This window comes from Pseudopipra pipra, chromosome 6 (assembly GCF_036250125.1).
Source record: "Pseudopipra pipra isolate bDixPip1 chromosome 6, bDixPip1.hap1, whole genome shotgun sequence".
Taxonomy (NCBI): domain Eukaryota; kingdom Metazoa; phylum Chordata; class Aves; order Passeriformes; family Pipridae; genus Pseudopipra; species Pseudopipra pipra.
The window spans coordinates 52,647,095-52,657,083 of record NC_087554.1 but is presented as its reverse complement, the minus strand read 5'-3'; the positions used below and the strand labels follow the sequence as shown (position 1 = coordinate 52,657,083).

The 9,989-nt window shown below is 42.5% G+C and overlaps 1 protein-coding gene across 1 annotated transcript in view; it reads left to right on the top strand.

Moving 5' to 3' along the window:
- The first annotated feature begins 122 nt into the window (after positions 1 to 122).
- SETD3 (SET domain containing 3, actin N3(tau)-histidine methyltransferase) overlaps positions 123 to 9,989 on the top strand; it is a 65,462-nt gene continuing 55,595 nt past the window's right edge. Inside the window, exon 1 of the mRNA XM_064659115.1 lies at positions 123 to 251. The gene's annotated coding sequence lies outside the window, so the exon portion shown is untranslated. The remainder of the gene's footprint in view (positions 252 to 9,989) is intronic.

Below are 9,989 nucleotides of genomic sequence, written 5' to 3'. Positions count from 1 at the left end.
CTCTAGCCAATAGAAATGCCGAGGCGGGTTTAAATGCCGTGCCCTTTCAAAAGGCTGCCGGTGCGGTGCTCGCCGCGGATTGGTCCCTGCGGGTGCCGGAGGGGGAGGTGCTGCCAATGGCAGCGTGGGGCGGGGCCTGGGCCGCCCCTCCCCTCCCAGCGCGGGCGGCGCGTCCGGCGGGGCTCGGGCTGAGCCTCCTCGGGCCGCGCCGCCGCCTCGGCCCCGCGGGAGCGCCCGCCGCAGGGAGGGAGGTAAGGCCGGGCCGGCCGGGCCCCCTGTCCTGCCCGAGCCCAGAGCCCCGCCTGGGCCCGCGCCCTTTCCCTCAGCCCGCCCGGCGCGACCTCACCCCGCGGGAGGCGCTGCTCTTCCCGGACACCCCCTCCCGCCGCCCCCGCCTTCCCCCGCGGGGCAGGGCTGGGGCCAGGCCGGGCCTCCTCGCCTTCCCCGTGGCCCCGCAGCGCAGTCCCGGCCCCGCTCGCCGTGGCGTTCCCCCCCGCCCGGCCCGAGGGGCTGAGGGCCCCCCCGGCGCGTTCCAGCCCGGCCTCCGCGGGGTTAAAGTGAGCGAGGCGGCGGCACTGGCGCTTCCCTGGCCCCGTCCCCCCGCCCCTCCCGGAGGGTGATCAGAAACCAGAGTAAAACAAATGGCTTAAAGCTGCTTTCCCCGTGATGTAATTCCTTTTTTTTTTTTTTTCTTTTTCTTTTTTTTTGTGTGTGACACATTTTGAATGATCTCTTCTCCTAGTCCAGCTTCCCGGAGAGGCTCCCGTGCTTGCAGCGCTGGGGTCTGACTCAGTGTGTGGCTCCTCTGGCTGGAGTGCTCTGGTTCCTTTCCTTTCTTGCCCCATCTGCAGCCTGCTTTAGTAATGGGGTTAAGCCTTTGGAGGAAAAAAGGTGGGGTTTAAAATTACAGTAAACCATCTAAACTGTTCATCCTGCAGGGGCGTTACTCCTAAAGCAGTCTCGGTGTTCTAGGCTTCCCCTATTGCCACAAGAGCTGCTGAGATGACCCATCTGAGGAACCCTCCTTCCTCTTCCTTCTTACGCAGCAGCACTTGGTTAGAGTTGCTTAAGCTGAGGCTTTGCCTTGCCTTTAGTTCTTAGCAACTTCCTGAATTTTGAATTTGTTGTGTGATTTTTTTACCGTAAGGGGATTTTCAGCCATCAGGATAAGCTCTGTTCTTCCTTTTGGAAGTTGTCTCTCACAGCGTAGTTGAAGGCTGCTCTTCCCCCAGGCGTGGTGTCTGCTCTTCTGGGTGGACTTGTCCATAGGACCTAAGCTTGCTCATGAGATCAAAGTAGAAAGCGAATTGTCTTTGATCCTTCTAAGAGCATGTAATGTAAGCAAGCACCTGTCTCTTTGATTGACAGTTTTGTTCTGTGACAATTGCTACAAATATTAGCTCAATGTCTCACAAGTGTTTTTTGCTCTCAGTTGTTGTGAGCTCATAACTCACAACAGTGAAACATAAGTATTTTGTAGGTGAGTAAACAGCTGCGGCATTCTGTGTGTCCGCTATCAGGTTCCTGGTATAAAATAGTAAGCCCGTGTGCAAGTTGTTAGAGGGAAAGGCGTGATGAGCATGAAGGCGGGGGTGTTTCCTGATATGTTTGCTCAATTAAGTAATTTAATATGGTAGAGATTCAAGCGTGCCAGCTTGTGCTTTAATAAAGTTTACGGTTATGTTTAGCAGGCTGGATTGAAGTGTATATTGAAGCACAGTTGAAAATACATTCTTGACATGGTGTGCCAAGAAAGAGATTTAGGGTTTTGGAGGAAGAAATGCCAGAAACCCTGGAATCATTCATAATCTGGATGTCACTGTTCCTAGAGGTGGCCTGGTCTCTAGTTGAAGTCAGATGTGCCTTGAAATAGACTTCCAATTTTGGTATGGTACATAAATTAAAAGTAAACCGTGTAATACCTCTCTGCATGCAGAAATGTACATCTGGATGATATTTTTATTGTAATAAATATAATCTATTTAGACATGTCTACTGTATCTCTGTAATACATCATAGTTGTGCTGATCATGTAGCTCAACTGATGAATTGGGTGGTTTCAGCGTTCTAGGGGTTGCTCTTTGAAAAAGAAAGAGGCACTTTAAGGGTACTGGAGATCTTGGGCGATCTGTATCTTTTCAGACTGTCATAGTGCTTTTTAAAGGAGACCTCACAATGCCTGTGGCTTAAGCACTGAGAGCTTTTGGAGGCCTGGGGAATTCTGTTAAGTCTGACCATGCTGGTGGCTGAAGTCAATTTGTCTTTGCTTGCTTCTCAATGAGGAGTTATATTTTATACAGAGAGGTTAATATTTCCTAAATTAAGAACATATTTAGGAATATGTAAATAAAAACAGTACAGGAAGGGTTTTAATTCTGCTCAAAAGGAATTAAGAGAAAAAAAGTTTATGGGAGTCTTCCAGAGGAACAAAACTCAAGCAAAGAAATGAAATGACAAAAGTGGTTTGGCAAAGTGGTAGAGTTTAACAACTTCTTTTGTGCAAAGAGTAAATATTTTTTCTTTCCTGCTCAAATAGCTGTCTGAGGAGCTGGCTCAAGAGAGAGACAGTGGAGTTATTAATCTTTAAGAAAGAGTTTGTTTCCTGTGGAGCAGTTAGTAAACTATCTTCCCTTAGAAGATCAATGAGGTGTTTATAGTAAGAAGCACCCTTTGTGCCTAAGAGAGCTTTCATGGAAGGTGAAGGGACGTAGGGACAATCCTGTAGTAAATAATATAATAGTTCAGAATTAGCAAGCTGATAAAAGTGATTTAAGAAATACATTTCTTTGAGCTGTTCTCTTGGATGTGGCCATTTTTCTTTGCCTTTCAGCATTTTGTGTTACCTTCAAATTAATAATTTCTTACCAGAAGTTTATATTTAATTCATGAGGCAGTCTTGTATTTAGTATCTAGCTAGATTCAAATGGGTGGGGGGGAAATAATGTCAAAATGACACTACTTCATTTTTTTGGCAGATTAGGAGCATCCCAAGTAAGAATATTGTCAATACATGTTTTTGGTTATTTTTTATTATTCTAATTATAAGAGTAGGTCTTCTGGAATTTGATTCCCAGCAATTAGCTATATTTTTTGGAGTTGGTGCTTTTTTCAAGTGCACAAAATAAACATTTAGCTAATTTTAATAACTTCTTTTGATATTATTTTATAGGTTTGGCTTCGTCTCAGTAACACAGCAATATTTATCTACCATCATTCTTTCCTTAACCTGAAACGAAAATGAGATTAGCAAAGTTTGTTCTTTGCAGGAGAGATGTATGCAGTGTATACAGCAGTGGTTCAGTCTTTCCTCTTTTCCATATGCTTTAGGCTTGTGCTCATGTTGGCAAACCTGTGGTGATACAGCTTGTTATAGCAAGTGGGATTATTAGTTTGACTCTGGCCATCCTTTGCCAGCTAACTTAGAGACACTTCAGTTTTCTATGTTTGGTTTTATATATCTAATAATGTTTTAACCTAGACTACTAAGTGTGAAATGTAAGAAAGGATCTCTCAAATTTGAAAGTACAGCAGGAGTTCATTGCTCCATAAAAATGCCCTGTTAGTGTTTTCTGGCCTTAGTCTTGTGTATTTGGAGGTAGACTTTGAAGAGGCTTGTTTGTAGTAATTAAGAGGCAAGTTCATGCCCAAGTGTGTTTTAACATTGCTTTACATTTTTGCTCTTGCCCTTCCTCTGCTGTAACCTTCTCTGCTCCCTTTTTCTTTTTTAGCTGCTCTGCCCTACATTGGCTCTTGCTTGCATCTCTTCTACCAAAGGACTTATTCCAGTTGCTCCATCTACCCCTGTCTGTCCTTTACCACTTCCCATACTGTTCAGCAAGTCTGCTAATGCTTTTTCTTTCTTTGAAATAAGGAAGAATTAGGGCTGTAGTCTTGCATTTCTATTCTGCTGCTCTGGCCTGGTAACAGATCCCAGACTTGTCACTTCAGGGAGAATTCCACCTGTATTTCTAGCCTGGGCTGAAGCATGCAGAGATGGGAATGACTGCTTGAGATCAGTTTTATCTCCAGTGAGTACATGCAAACAGGTGTTTACATGCCCTGAAATTGGCCAGATGTAGGTAAAACACAAGGCAGAAATAAAGGAAAAGGCATGTTTCTGAGAATGTAGCTGCTAATGTCCTATTAAATATCAAAATACAGTATAACTTCTAATTTGAGAGAAGGATTTTTACTTTTCAAGAGGATTTGTTGAGCCTGATGCTAAAGGCTGCTATATATTGGGGGATGATAGAAAAGTATCTACTTCCTGGCTTATTTTATTCTTGGATGTATTCCCAATATCTCTGATTGAATTGGCTGACCTGTTCTGGAAGTGCCTGAACAGCAGTGCTTGAACACCATGGTTTTCTGCCAGTGTTTTAATATAGGCCAAAATTGTTTTTGTAACTGAAGATGGACTGTAAACTCTATCAGTTCTATTTAGTTGCTTTTTAATTGTTTCTGTTAAGAGTGTGATAACTTGTACTGAAAGGAGAGGAGTCCATCTCTGGGGCTCTTGTGTCAGCAGTCTGATTCTAGCTTTTTGCATGCAGATTAGTTTGTAGGTTGTGCTTTTTATATGCTTGTATATATTTTAGAACATCAAAAATAGTGATGGAATTATTTCAGTAAAACTAAGTCTCTTACATTGCAAATGCTGCCTGTATTTCTTAGTTAATAAATGTAGCAGAATCTTGCTTTGCCTTTAATGCTTTATGGCACCACTGCCCAAAGTTTTCATGTAGTGTTTTAGTAGAGTAGGAAGAGGATGTGATGTGTGGGTTTTCACTTCCATGGAACCTGTCTTTCTCAGTGTGCCCATTCTGATGGTAAGTTAAGGGAATATGAATTACTTTGTGGGGAGGGGTTGGTGCCAACCCAGCATGAGGTTGTTTCCTGCCTGCGCCAGGTCCTCTGGGAGTTCGATTAATTGTCTTTATGGCCACTCTTGGAGGTACTTAGTTATCTTTACCTGATGACAGAGTTTATAGATGTAGCCACATAATAACTTCAGGAACTGAGAGAAGAAGCTTTTGCATTTAAAAACTTTTGCATTAAAATATTTCTGACAAGGACTTCTGAAAGATCTGGTTTTACAGGTTTGCCTCTAGGTAATTCAAGTAAACAGTGTCTTAGTGTCTGCAATTATATAATTTGTGAATCTGTATGTATACTTTGTCCCCCTGTTCAGGTCATCTGTGAGGGTGATAATCAGCGTTAGTCCCAGTATTAATGCCTGTGTGACTGGCCTCTGGCTGAACTTTGTGCCATTCACCACAACCTCTTGAACCCAGCAGTGCTGGCAGTTTTCAGTCCACCTCACTATCCACTTATTCAGTTGGTAATTCATCAGATTGTCTATGAGTATGTGATGGTAGATGTTGTCAAAGGCCTTACTAATGTGGAGGTGAACAGCATCCACTGCTCTCCCATCAAGGTTACAGTGTTGGTCAGGCACAACTTCCCCTTCATAAATCCATGCTGACTATTCCCAGTCACCCTGCCCTTCATTTGTACGGGAATGGCTTCGAAGTTTACTTGCTTTAGCACCTTCCTTCCACTCAGCACTGATGAGGCCACATCTGGAGTGCAGTGTCCAGTTCTGAGCTTCCCAGTGTGAGAGAGGCTCCTGTAGAGGGCCACCAAAATGGTTAAGGGACTTTCCTCATATGAAGAAAGGTTGAGAGAGCTGAGACTGTTCAACCGAGAATAAAGAAGTTCAGCAGGGTCTTCTCAGTGTGTATAAATACCCGATAAGGAGACTGCAGGGAAGGCAGAACCAGGCTTTTCTCAGGGCTGCCCAGTGACAAGAGGTGACTGAAAGAGAGGATGTTCCTTCTGAGCATCAGAAAACACATTTTTAGTTAAACCCTGGCTGGTGACCGAATCTCCATGGTTTGAACAAGTCAGTCTCCAGTGGTCCTTTTCAATGTGAGGGTTTTCTTTTAAAGTTTGTTTAAATGTTTATTTTCCTGACCCTTTTTCACTGAGGATAAGTCTTCCTTACACCAGGTCTCAGGGCCTGGGGTTCCTGAAGGCAGGTCTTATTATTAAAGAAAATATAGAATACCAAAATCCTTTTTCTGTCTCCTTTGTCACCAGGTCCCCTGGCCCCATTCAACAGCAGGTTCACACCTTGCCTAGTCTTCCTTTAGCTCCTGATGCACCTGTAGAAGCCATTCTTACTGTCTTTTTTGTACTTTGTCCCTTGCCAGATTCAACTCCAAATGGACTTTAGCTTTCCTGTCCCCAACCCTGCATGCTCAGAGTGTCTTGATTTCTCCTGAGTAACCTGGCCTTGCTTCCACCTGTTCTGTTTCTTTGTTTGAGTTTTGTCAGGAGTATCTTGTCCATTCATGCAGACCTCTGGCCATCTTCACTTAACATCCTGCACATAGAGGCATTCCTGAGATCACTTCCTGAGGAAGTGATCATTTAAATCTTACCTCTTAAGATGTTAAAAATGGTGGAGTAGTAGCAGAATAGCTTTCTTTCCATCTTTCAGTTTTCAATTATATACTCTTAGAAGAGGTGAAAGTAGTAATCCACTAGGGCATATTTTGTGAAACAATGAACAGATGCCTGAATGAACAAATACCAAGTTATTCTCTTGCATCAAATCTCTGGTTCCAGGAAGCTATATAAGATTTGTTGGAACATCTGATGTTACTTTTTTCCCCCCTAAATACAACAGAATATGATTTATCATTTTGAAAACTATCATCCGAAGATAAAAGTGTTTAGGCATATAGATGATTTTGCTGTGTTTTTGATACCTGTATAGACAGCATTTCAGGATTTATGTCAAAATGGTTCTGTTTTACTGCTTTGATAGTCACCACACCTTTTTCTGGTTTTGCTTTTCCAGACTTTCACTGGGCTATAATGAATTGTCGCCAATATGCTCTTCCATTGACTACTGAGAGTGGGATAGAGGTTGATACTAATATTCATAAAGTTGGTTTTCTTAATTCTTCAAAACTAGTGATAAAATTTTCAGATCTTCCAGTCTTTGCTGGTGCCCTGCAGATATTTGCAGGTTTATTTATTCAGTTTTGCCAACTGGACGCTTGACTCGAAAGCATTTCTTTAATGCATCTGCATAGTTTCTTTCTTGTTGAAATGTTATTAAGAAATAGCTACTGGCCTGTATCTAAAAGCCTGTGACTCATTTGTCCAGATTTTAGGTTTTTACAAAAAACAAAGCTGACTTTTCAAAATAGGCTCACAACCTTCAGAGTCAATACTCCACTGCCTTGTACAGACCATGGCATCTGGGTGGTCTGTGAGCTTCCAGGTGGCTTGGTTTGAGCTGCTAGGATTCAGGAAACTGGTGAATGATTAATTTCAACAGTCTTGTGGCTCTCCATTGATAACCTCTGTAATCCCCCAGCCCTTTTATAACTACTACTGCTCACTGTGGAGAGTAACACTGCCTGGGTTTGGATATTCCTGCTATGTCTTCATGTTTGGAGGCTGTCGTATTTGTATCAGTGATCTTGCAATGGGATAATCTTTTCTTTGGAAGCTGCCTTTTTCAAATGAAGTAGAACTCAGCAGGAAGCTGAGCTGTGTTTGGGTGAATGTCTTTGCTCAAGGAACTTTGCGTACTGGAATAGTATTTTTAGACTTGCAGAAAGTAGTAAGAGTTGGCTGGTGAAGAAAGAAATGGTTGGCTACTTTGGATGACCACCTACAACGTTTCATCTTCCCCTTTGCTAAGCAGAGTTGCATTGATAGCATATTAATATGTTAACTCTCCTTAAAATAGAGAAGCATCCATTTCCTCTGGAGTATGCTGCACCTGATTCTGTCAGTCAGGAGCAAGTAAAATGGATGTTGTCAGACCAGTTTGAGAAGCTTTGTGTGCTGATACAATGAGTACACTGATAAAACTGTAAAACAGTTGCAGAAAATGACTGTTGGATTTTCATGTGGTTGTCAGATTCAGATTGTATCTGTTCTCTGCCCCTTTTTCCAAAAGTCAGCATTCACGAAGTTATTTCTCACTTTGTTCTCAGCTGATGTTTTGTAATACTAGTGAGCTCTTTAAGGGCTCATGAAATTACAATTTTTGCATTTGTCAATGCTCTATTAGAAAATAGAGTTCCTGCTTTCAAGACAATGACAGATACTGTTGTAATTTCCTTCTGTCACTGTAGGATGCCTGGCCTGTACAACCTGTTTCTTGTGCTTCTTGAGTCTTTGAATTCATGCCTGAATATGAAAAACTGGCCCATTGCACTTTAAGTTTGGACATTTAGAAGACAAAAATAAAATAGACTAATACAATAACTGCTTGCTCTGTTTTGTAATATCTTGGAGTTGGTCTCTGCAAGTGGTTTGGATGTATGGGTAGAGTTTCATATAGTGATATGAACAGCCAAAAACCTAGTAAACAGTGATTGTAGACTTAAAAGTATGGCATATGCAGAGTTTGAAAGTGGGAAGGTAATGCAGTGATGCCACTTCTATTTGTTTTACCAGGGTTTTACTGTTGCACTCCCAATAAAGCAAAATTCTGTGCAACTTAGAGGAACATTTTACCTTCTGTAAAGATAAAGTTGTATCTTTTCCAGAAAACTCTCAAATGGCAGATCAGGTTAATAACAAAAAGCTGGTTTGAACACATTTCTACAGACTTCTGTCCTGACAGTATGTGACACATTGGCCTAAGGCATAGGACATGAGCAGTCTAGTTTTGGAAAGTACTGTTGCTCCCAGAGTGCATTTTTCTCTAGTGGATAGAGATTTACCAGTTATCACCTGCAGCAAGATGTCAAGAGTGGCTTCACTGCAATAGTCACGATATTTGTATTCAGTTCTGTCCTTTGTCCTCTTTAAGGAAGAATTACTTGGTCTGAGTGGAAGTCATCTCTATCTACAAATTTGCCAGACTAGTAGATGATGATTCTATCTGTGGAAGCAGGAAACTCAGCTACAAGAACTGGGAATCGTAATAGCGCTACCAGACAGTCTTGTCAGGAGTCATGCTGCTGCTTTTCCCCTTGTTCTTGAGATGATATTTGGTAGGAACAAATTTTCATTTTGGGCTGATGGATATAAATTTCATCTTGCAAGTGTGACTTGTTGGTTAATGTAATGTCCAGTTTGTGGTCCTTTACTGCAGAAGACATGGTGGTGTTCCTGGTGAGGCAGACGGGCTCTGGCTGCGGTAGGAGTCCTTAAGGCTGCTGCTTGAACTGTGGCTCCTTGCTGCAGCTCAGGAAGCCATGCACATCTCAGATGAGATGAAAGGTGCTGAGCCTCCAGAAGCCTGGGACTGTTGAAGTCCTAACTGCTGGAATCTGATGCAAGTGGTTTATCTTTGCTGGTTGTGCAGGAGCGAGATAGCCCCAGGGAACTGGGAATGCAGATACTTACAAATAACAACATTGAAGTCTCAGTTTGGAGGGATTGGAGGCAAGACAAACTCAGGCTTTGTAGAGGTTCTCAGAGAGGCTACAGAAATCATTGCAGCTCCTTATCTGAACACTTTGGAATAGTGCTTGTAGGGTCTGGTCAGATCTACTCTGGGTTTCAGTGCATGCCTAGGGGTCAAAGGGATAGGTTGGTGACAGGGCTAGGGTTTGCATCAAATTAGGCTGGAAAACATTTTCAGCAGGCATGTTAACAGTGTATTAGTATACTAGAGGCAGTTATCTTGTGAAAACATGCTGGTCAGTCTTTCTGCCTTAATATGAAGAGGAGGGGTTTGTTCAGAAAGTTGTGTGGCCTTCCTAGATGTGTTTTGGAACTAACGTAGGCCCCGTACTTTGTAATGTGTGTAATGTTTCTGCTTTGGTCTATGTTGTCACCTGCAAGCATACAGAAAAGTTCTACCATCATTCTTCTGAACAGTTTACAGTACCTTGTGGTCCACATACACTTCAGTTATTACTTTATCAAAATCTGAAGCCATGTAACACTTAATATTGCTGCATCTTTCTTGTTTCTGAGAGTCCAATAAATGTCCATTTTGAAAGCTT